General features: G+C 41.5%; 1 protein-coding gene across 1 annotated transcript in view; it reads right to left on the minus strand.

Moving 5' to 3' along the window:
- Window positions 1-10282, minus strand: part of LOC116048446 (VPS10 domain-containing receptor SorCS3-like) — a 1378075-nt gene that overhangs the window by 921176 nt on the left and 446617 nt on the right. The window lies entirely within an intron of this gene.

Genomic DNA, 10282 nt, shown 5'->3' on the forward strand with positions numbered 1-10282 from the left:
CTTGTCACGCTATCGCTATCACTACATAATTCATTCAGTATAGCTTGAAATGTTTTTCTCTGCTTCACACACAATCGTATATACGCATAATGATTGCGACCGGCTCTGCTATAGTCTTCCTCACACAATGGATCTAACTCGTCTCCGTCTCCGTCGCAGTCGTTGTCACACACAAGTAAATGCTCTGATTTTTTTTTTGGGTGGGGATGCCATTTTCTTTTTCTCTTTTTCTTTTTTCCCGATTAATGCTATTTTTAACAATCCTGTTGACCGTTTTCACTTCATCTTTGTCAATGTCAGTGTCTTTTGAAATATGGCCATTACAGGGGCCATCAGTAAATTTAGCTCTATAGTCCTCTGTAGCTGATGCTCCTCAGCATGATCATTGACTCTGCCTTGATCGGCTAAATCCGTACCGAACCCTGTGACTATATCAAATAACTGAGTATTGCTTGTCTGCAAGTCGTCTATTTTATTCGTAAGTATATCTTTATTTTTTTGTAATTTGACTAATTTACTTTCTATTTGATCAATTTGTTTGTAAAAACGCGCATCTGCTGTAGTCTGATGTTGGGGTTGTGGTTGTTGACGACTAGTTTCGGCACAGAATTCAAAGAGTGATTCACCCTGGAATAACGTTGTCTGCTCAGGACGGTTTATGGGGACGAATGGATCAAAAACGCTGTTAGTACTGCAACAGTCCAATACTTGACCACATTCAAATGCATCATCAACAGCCAATGTATTTACAGAGATGTTTGCTGATGCATGAGGCCTGGGGCAGTTTATCTGTTCCATTCACAGTGTGATTATATGAAACACGCTGTCTCTGGCTGATGGGAATGTCCGGAATAAAACATTCGCAAGAAAAATTTATATCACCTGCATCACATCCTGACCACCAATACTGACAGGATTTCTGATTAGGGAAAATCGATGTGTGGGCTGTCTCTGATGTTTCTTTGCTTTCTCCTTCTCCTTCAAGGATTGCCTATGAGATAATAACATATTTGTTTAAATAATCATGATACACACACACACGCACGCACACGCACGCACACACACACACACACACACGCACACACAATCATCACCCCACATCGCATCCCCTGAAACATACTAACATCAAACTACAGTACCCATCACACCCCACTATCACACCACCACAGTCTTCAAACACACTAGCGACCACACAGACTTCCTTCCACACCACCCCACTCACTTCACACCACTGGTATAACCCCAACATCCCTTCAAACCCCCTCACCTCTGACGCCGGCCTTTGATGTTTACAGGATGTAGGTGTTTTTACAGTTGTGTTCGCCGGCGACACCTCGACGTCCTGAAACTCTGATGCCTCTGACCGTCATAAATGCCCCACTGCTGACTAATGATCCACGCAGGGCCTCCCTGGGAACTCTAACACCTGCTGAGGAGGTGTGAAACCCCCGAATGCATGAGGGTACACTCTCAGCAATGTGTCTACAGCGGTTGACGTCTAAATAGCAAGATTCAGTTTTTATAATATATAGATAATATCTTTTATCATAGTGAGTGACTATATTCTGTTAAATACAATGCACCGTTACCTCTATATCAGCGTTAGAGCCCTCGGGTACTTCCTTCTGGGGTGGCTCAGCTTGAACACTTGAGCATGACCCCTTGGGCGGTAGAAGCATCTGTGTAGGACTGGCGGTCTGAAACACACACACACACACACCGAACACCTTATGAGAAAATAACGCTTTTTTTTTTTCATTTATCAACTCACCAAAATGGGGCTCTTTCTATTCTTCCTTCAAAGTCTGGCTTTTAATGGTGACCGGTGTTGTCATACACTGTGGACTTGTACGCTGTGGCCTATTAAAAAGCCGTCACCACATTTGCGCTTTCGCGGTGGGGTAGAGGGCTGCACACACAAACAGAATAGAAATTCAGTTAGCTAAAACATAGGTATAAAATAAGTATTAAAATTACAAAATGTTCTAGATAAACACACAGGCAATACCTATTTTCTGAAGTCTTATTGTGTTCAAGATGATGCAATGCCCTCTTCCTTATTGGTTTAAGAAATGATTTAAGTCATGCAATGCTGGTCTCACATCACCTTTTTTAAAAAGAGAAAAAACAAATTTGCATGAATACTTTGAAAACAATCAACTTATACTGAAATATTTTTAATAACTATTACACCCATGATTTACCTTGATGTATAATGTCTTCAACATCTACAGCCACATTGCTCCTAATCTTTGTAATCTGCCCTAATAAGACAGTACCACAACATTTTTTTTGGTTTTAATTCATGAATGAATTATCTAAGATTAGGTTTTAAATCAGAATCAGAATCAGAAAGGGCTTTATTGCATGGGCGTAAATCTGATCTAACAGTAGGGGGGGACAATAAACATAAAATTTCTGAAGAACAATTTTTGAAAGGGACACAAATAATACAGCCACAATTATACTCGTAGAGGACGTGTTCACAGAGGAAAGCCTTAATACTATCATTAGTGTAGAATGGAGACTGTGCCAATTGTCCTTCTTTTCAGTGGTTCTCTTGATTCAATAAAAAAGCTGACTAAATTGACCAAAATATTCTTCTTTAAAACCATGTATTTATTTTTAAGTTGTTTATAACCAAGCCACAAAAATACCTTAAAACATAATGATCTATTTTGAAAAAGTGTCCCCATATAAAAGAAATACAATGCTTTTGTACACTTGTTAAGTTAGCTGATCATAATGTACTGGTCTACCTGAGACTCTACACCTGACTGTCCCTGGTCTACCTGAGACTCTACACCTGACTGTCCCTGGTCTACCTGAGACTCTACACCTGACTGTCCCTGGTCTCCCTGAGACTCTACACCTGACTGTCCCTGGTCTCCCTGTTCCTCAGGTCTTTCTGTCTCCTTTGCCTGTGACATAGTGACGTTAGTATTTCCATAAGCACCCATTCTTATAAAGATGTTACCAAATTGTCTTGATATGAGGACTTATTGTACTTACTTGGCGTTTTGGTGTACTGAAAAAGTTAGGTTCATAGGTTCACCACGTGGTCATATTATAATTATAAAATGATCTTGCATCCTCCACATAAATATTAGGTTTCTTCTGGGACAGAGGATATATATTTGAATGATCAGCCACTTAATTTCAAATTGAGCAAAACACAACTGTAGATCTTCAATATTAACTCTAATATCACTTCACACACACATATAACGTTAGGTTTATCGCCGTGGTAACGTTAGTTGTAGTGGGTGCATTTCTATCCAACTAGCTATAAGCTAGGTAACGTTACATTATATTACATTAACATAGCAAACTTTTTTGTCATGACTAATTCATTAATTACTCAGCATCATTTCTTTTTGAGAAAAGAACAACGTCATCCAATGTTTAATGTGAATAAAACAGCATTGAACCGCCTACTTACTACATACCTGTCACTACCGATGTGACTGTGAGTCTAGTGCAGATCCGATTCTTAACATACAGCAGGCAGTGGACCAAACCACTGTGAGGCAAGGGAGGGGGGACTCAAAATGTTTCTAAACTTAAAAAGAATTTTTTGGGGTTTGTATTGTTTTACTGTGTACACAGATATTTTAAGTATACATCATTATGTTATTTACAATACACAGCATTGTTTTAATGATATTTCTAGGGGGGGACAACCCTTAGATGGGGGGGATCCTGACCCCCCCGACCCCCCTGGGATTTACGCCCTTGCTTTATTGCCAAGTACGTTGCACATACGAGGAATTTGTCATGGTGTTATTGGTGTCACACATTCAAATATAAGAAGGATAAAAGAATATAAAGAATATAAGTATAAACATATACACACAGTATGTATTAATAACGATAAAATAAATGTAAATAAATAGTAAAATAAGTTAAACAGTAGTAAAAAGGAACGCTACAGCAGAGTAGGTACAGTGGCATGGGGAGCCAGAGGTGGGGTGTGGAGAGAGTCAGTGGGGGTACCAGGCCTTGTTTAGAAGGCTAGTGGCGGAGGGGAAAAAACTGTTCATGTGGCGTGAGGTTTTGGTCCTGATGGACCTCAGCCTCCTGCCAGAGGGGAGTGTCTCAAAGAGTTTGTGTCCGGGGTGGGAGGGATCAGCCACAATCTTTCCAGCACGCTTCAGAGTCCTGGTGGCGTATAGGTCCTGGAGCGGCGGCAGATTGCAGCCAATCACCTTCTCAGCTGACCGAATGACACGCTGCAGCCTGCCCTTGTCCTTGGCAGTGGCAGCAGCGTACCAGATGGTGATGGAGGATGTGAGGATGGACTCAATGATGGCTGTGTAGAAGTGCACCATCATTGTCTTTGGCAGGTTGAATTTCTTCAGCTGCCGCAGGAAGTACATCCTCTGTTGTGCTTTCTTCACGAGGGAGCTGATGTTCAGCTCCCACTTGAGGTCCTGGGAGATGGTAGTTCCCAGGAAGCGGAAAGACTCCACAGTGTCAATTGTGGAGTCACAGAGGGTGATGGGGGCAGGTGGGGCTGGGTTCTTTCTGAAGTCCACAACCATCGCCACTGTCTTTAGAGCGTTGAGCTCTAGATTGTTTTGGTTGCACCAGGTCACCAGGTGGTCAGCCTCCCACCTGTAGGCGGACTCGTCTCCATCAGAGATGAGTCCGATGAGGGAGGTGTCGTCCGCAAACTTCATAAGCTTGACGGACTGGTGACTGGAGGTGCAGCTGTTGGTGTACAGGGAGAAGAGCAGAGGAGAAAGAACACAGCCCTGGGGGGATCCAGTGCTGATGGTCTGTGAGTCGGAGACGTGTTTCCCCAGCTTCACATGCTGCTTCCTGTCAGACAGGAAGTAAGTGATCCACCTGCAGGTGGAGTCAGGCACACCAAGCTGGGAGAGTTTCTCCTGAAGAAGAGCCGGGAGGATGGTGTTGAAGGCAGAGCTGAAGTCCAAAAACAGGATCCTGGCATAGGTTCCTGCGGAGTCCAGGTTCCGGAGGATGTAGTGGAGGGCCAGGTTGACTGCATCATCTACAGACCTATTGGCTCTGTAGGCAAACTGCAGGGGGTCCAGGAGGGGGTCGGTGATGGCTTTGAGGTGTGAAAGCACAAGGCGCTCAAAGGACTTCATAACCACAGAGGTCAGGGCGACGGGTCTGAAGTCATTAAGTCCTGTGGTCCTTGGTTTCTTGGGGACAGGGATTATGGTTGAGGTCTTGAAGCAGGCTGGCACGTGACATGTCTCCAGTGAGGTGTTAAAAATGTCTGTGAACACTGGAGACAGCGCAGTGCTTCAAGCTGGATGGGGAGACAGCATCCGGTCCAGCAGCTTTCCTGGGATTCTGTCTCCTAAAGAGTTTGTTGACGTCCCTCTTGTGGATGGAGAGGGTCGTCACTGAGGTGGGAGGGGGGGTGGAGGTGGAGGGGACCTTTAAGGAGGGCATTGGTGGGGGGGCCCAGGACCCTGCTGAGGTGGGCGAGGTGGAGGTGATGCACAGTGGCTGTAGCTGTAGGGAGGTGTCGTGGGGGATGGTGTCAGGACTGTCCTTTTGTCTTTCAAATCAACAGTAGTACTCGTTCAGGTCGTTGGCTAGGTGTCGGTCATTGAAGGAGTGGGGGTTTTAGGGGTTCTAGGCTTGTAGTTGAAAACTTATTTGCTTTTTTTATTTACTCACCCATTGTAGACATGAATGAAAGTCGATTCCTCTTGCTTTCACCAAAATAATTAAAAAGAAAAGGCACCGTTGGTTGTTGAGAAGATCTTTTTTAGTGGAGGAAAATAGTTGTGTAGAAAAACTGACTGCTGGAGAAAGCTAACGAGGTTAGCTAACAGGTTTTTTAGCTAGCTAAAAAACGGCAGGGAAAAAGGGAACACACAGCCTGAAACACAGACTTTTAAACCCTACAAACCACACCCTGTATGACAGTTTGACATTCCAGCTTTACAAATCTACATATTCTAATATTATTAACGTCAGGAGACGCACCCCCACGCGTTACATTAACCCTGCGGATAACGTCATCACGCACGCGAGACGTCAGCGGAGATGCGCGCGCAGCTACGGGCCACGATTCAGAAACGATTGCGCGCAAAGCACCATTATATACTACTCATGTTCTATTGCTAAAGTCTTTGAAAAATTAATTTATAATCAACTTTCGCACTTCATCTCACTACCAATAATATCCTATCACAATTTCAATCCGGCTTCAGGTCTAATCACTCCACAACTACTGCCCTACTTAAATTCACCAACGATGTGTTTTATGCGTCAGATAATGGTGAACTCACAGGTGCCATCTTTATTGATTTAACTAAAGCTTTGGATTTTGTTGACCGTTATCTCCTCTTTTTACTTGCATAATAGAAAACAATGTGTAGTCCTACAGGGAAATAAATCAGATTTTTTGATTCAAGACAGAGGCGTGCCTCAGGGCTCAACATTGGGACCACTTCTTTTTTTCTATTTATATAAAGATTTACCATCAATTTTTAATAACTGTTCCGTTCAACTTTATGCCGATGACACTGTCATATATATGTATATATAAACATAATATATCTAAACATAATCTACCACAAATTCAAGCTTCTCTTAAGTCTGACTTCATTTTCCTTCAAGATTGGCTTTTACATAATAAATTACTGCTTAACAAAACAAAATCCTATTATACTATCTTTGGTACCAGACAAAAACTCAAATCAAAACCTGGTTCCTGTATAATAACCTGTAATGATGGCTCTTCTCTACATAAAGTTGATAAGATTAAATATCTGGGTGTATGGCTTGATACTGAACTCTCATTCAAATTACACATCGAGCAAGTGTTACGTAAAGTGAACTTTGGAATCAACATTTTATATCAAGCTCGGAATTGCTTTACAAGCAGTGTTCGTATAAAACTTGCCTCTCAACTTATACTTCCAATTATTGACTATTGTGATGTTGTATATCAAAATGCATTTAACTCAGACCTTGTTCCACTTAACACAGTATATAATAGACTGCAGAAATGTCCTTGGATGTCCTTATCTCACTCATCACTGTATAATGCACTTAATTGGCCATCTCTAAGTAGTAGAAGACAGACTCACTGGCTTCAACTTATACTTAAATATATTTCTTTCAATTATCCTTATTTAAAACAGTATCTTGTACCTTATACATCAAACTATGAAGTTTGGCACTCTACTCAACTCTACTTCTTTGTACCGTTAGTTAAAAAAAACAATCGGCAAAAGAGCTTTTAAGTTTAAGGCTCCAGCAGATTGGAATAATCGATCTGTGGAAATAAGATCAATTTCTTTACTTGGTTTGTTTAAACGCAAAAAGCAGCTCTGCAGAACAACTATAGATGAAAACAGGAAAAATGTCTTAGGTTCTATGGCAGGCCGTTTTAACATTTAATCAAACCACACTCCTATCTGTAATTACATTTTAGATATTTATAATAGCATTTCTCCTTGTCCAAATTATATTCTAACTAGTCAGAATAGTAATTAATGATAAACACAATAACATTCTTAATTGTAGCAAGTGTTTTTCAAGATATCTACAACTTTGATTGTACTAGTCAAAACTAAATTTAAATCCTTAAATAGTATAGGTGGCAGTTTTAACATTTAGTAGCTAGACTGGATATTTATTGCAGATATCTGTAAGAGAGTATAAAGGGTGCTTTCTGTCACTCAGGAAGGTGGTTTGATTGATGGTTGACAGGTCAAGAGGTCACGAGCTGTCAAGAATTTAATTGATGTCCAACATCTGTTTCTGACGCAACTCTCTTCCGGAAATGACGTATGCTAGAGAAAGGGAGGAGGCAGGAAATACATGTTCATGCCCCTAAGACCTCAAGTGAACCAATGAGCAAGAATTAAATTAAGTAAGAAAGTAAGAGCTAAGCATGTACAGGCATACGATCAACATTTTTTACAAAATGTAACGCCTGATTTGAGCTAAGCTATCCTGGCCCAAGCTATCTTTTTGTTGTTAGTGTCTGTGTGACTGTGTGTGTTTGTGTGTGTGTGTGTGTGTGTGTGTGTGTGTGTGTGTGTGTGTGTGTGTGTGTGTGTGTGTGTGTGTGTGTGTGTGTGTGTGTGCAGAGATGCATTGACCTTTCGGCTTAGGCCCATTCACGCTTATTAAAGCTACTTCCTTGGCCAGTTGTAAGAGGAGCCCTTGCATTTTTACACATTCCTTTTTTTACTGCCCTGTCTTACACACTCTCTGGTCTTTCAGTTATATGAGATGTTTAACTGCATCAAATAATGTAGAGATACTTAATTTAATTCTTGCTCATTGGTTCACTTGAAAAAGCAATTTCTGGTCTTTCCTGCCTCCTCCCTTTCTCTAGCATACGTCATTTCCAGAAGAGAGTTGCGTCAGAAACAGATGTTGGACGTCAATCAAATTCTTGACAGCTCGTGACCTCTTGACCTGTCAACCATCAATCAAACCACATTCCTAAGTGACAGAAAGTACCCTTTATACTCTCTTCTGTATATAATTCTAGATATCTGCAATAGATTTTATTAGAATACGTCCACATCCTGTTGTGGAGACGAGTTTTTATTAAATAGCACTGCTAACAAAGCTCTGCTTACTGTACATTTCCTCTAGTGCTCAAGTCACTGCTTACTCAGGCCTTGTGTTCAACAACTGCTTTATTTTACAGTTTTTATTCTACAATCACATATTTACAGATTTCTTTTACTCATAACCCATCTTACAGAATTCATGAAACAAATGAAAAATGGCCAAAGTGACCAGTAATTTTCCAAAACACTTTTCACCCAAGATAGAAACATCCATTAACTTTTTATACCCGGTATAACAACAACACATACTGTGTTCTGTAGACACTATGGGATGTAATAGGTCTTACTCTTAAATGAAGATTCATGACACAATGAAATATTCAGCAAGTTTTCTGTGGCTGCACATCAAATACAAATAAATGTGTATCCAATTACATAATCAACACATTATTTATCTATTTCAACCTCTGTTAAACCCACAGACATTTATTATAACTTCCAGAAGAAATCAGTTTCTAAAGACACCAAATATGTCAAGATGAAGTTTGATTTAATTTGCAAAGAATTGCTGCACATTTAACCATATGATAATAAAGGGAATAAAGTGTAAATCAGTCACCATCGTTGGATGTTTAGGGACTGGACACTCTGGAGAAGATGGAGGTGGTCTTCAGAGCGTAACACCTGCTCCACCTCAGTGCTCCTCTTCATCAGCTCAGAGATTTCCTGTTCCAGCTCTTTGATGAAAGCTTCGGCCTGTTTTTCTGTTGTTTTCTGCTTCTCTTTGATCATGTCGATGAGCTCTCAGGCCTCTCTCAACAGACTCCTTCAGAGAAGTGAAGACCTGAACACCTTCTGCTATCTCTCTGTCTGCATCTTCCTCACTGAGGTCGACTGAGTGTTTGACCTCCTGAATCTTCAGTCGTCTCTTCTGGATCATCTGCTGAATTTCAGCCTCTGTCTTCCCCAGCTCTACCATCTTTTCGTCATATCCTTCTTTCAGAGGACCAACATCATGGGTCTTGTGGTCTAAAACAGAGCAGAGCATGCAGACACATGTCTGGTCGGTCTTACAGAACAGCTCCAGAGGTTTATCGTGCTTCGTACACATCCTGCTTTCTAGATTCTCCACAGGGTCGATCAGCTGATGTCTTTTCAGGCCGGACGTTGTCAGATGAGGCTCCAGGTGAGTCTCACAGTAGGAGACCAGACACACCAGGCAGGACTTCAGGGCCTTCAGTTTGGTTCCAGTGCAGACATCACAGGGAACATCTCCTGGTTTGGACACTTGTTGCTCTGAGCTGCTGCTGCTGGCTTTCTGTTGAGCTGACTGTCTGAACTGAGCAACCATCTCAGAGATGAAAGTGTTGACGTGCAGCTCAGGTCTTGTGGTAAAGGCCATTTTACACAACGGACACAGGTACTGGTCATTGGTGTTCCAGTGTTCAGTGACGCAGTTCTTGCAGAAGTTGTGACCACATAGTATGGTGACAGGATCAGTGAGCACATCCAGACAGATGGAGCACAGAAACTGATCTTCAGATGTCACAATGCTGGCAGCAGCCATAACTACATGACGTGTGAGAAAAAAAAATACATGTAATTAAAAAAGACAATTTTTATTATTTGTTTAAAAACCAAATGTGTGCATTTTTGGGCGTTATGGAGCCTTGTGTGTGTGTCTGTGTGTGTTTGTAGCTAAGTGTATATGATGGAATAATGGCATTAGAATGGGACAGAGGCCACTCAATTTGGAC

The sequence above is a fragment of the Sander lucioperca genome, chromosome 4, assembly GCF_008315115.2.
Source record: "Sander lucioperca isolate FBNREF2018 chromosome 4, SLUC_FBN_1.2, whole genome shotgun sequence".
Taxonomy (NCBI): domain Eukaryota; kingdom Metazoa; phylum Chordata; class Actinopteri; order Perciformes; family Percidae; genus Sander; species Sander lucioperca.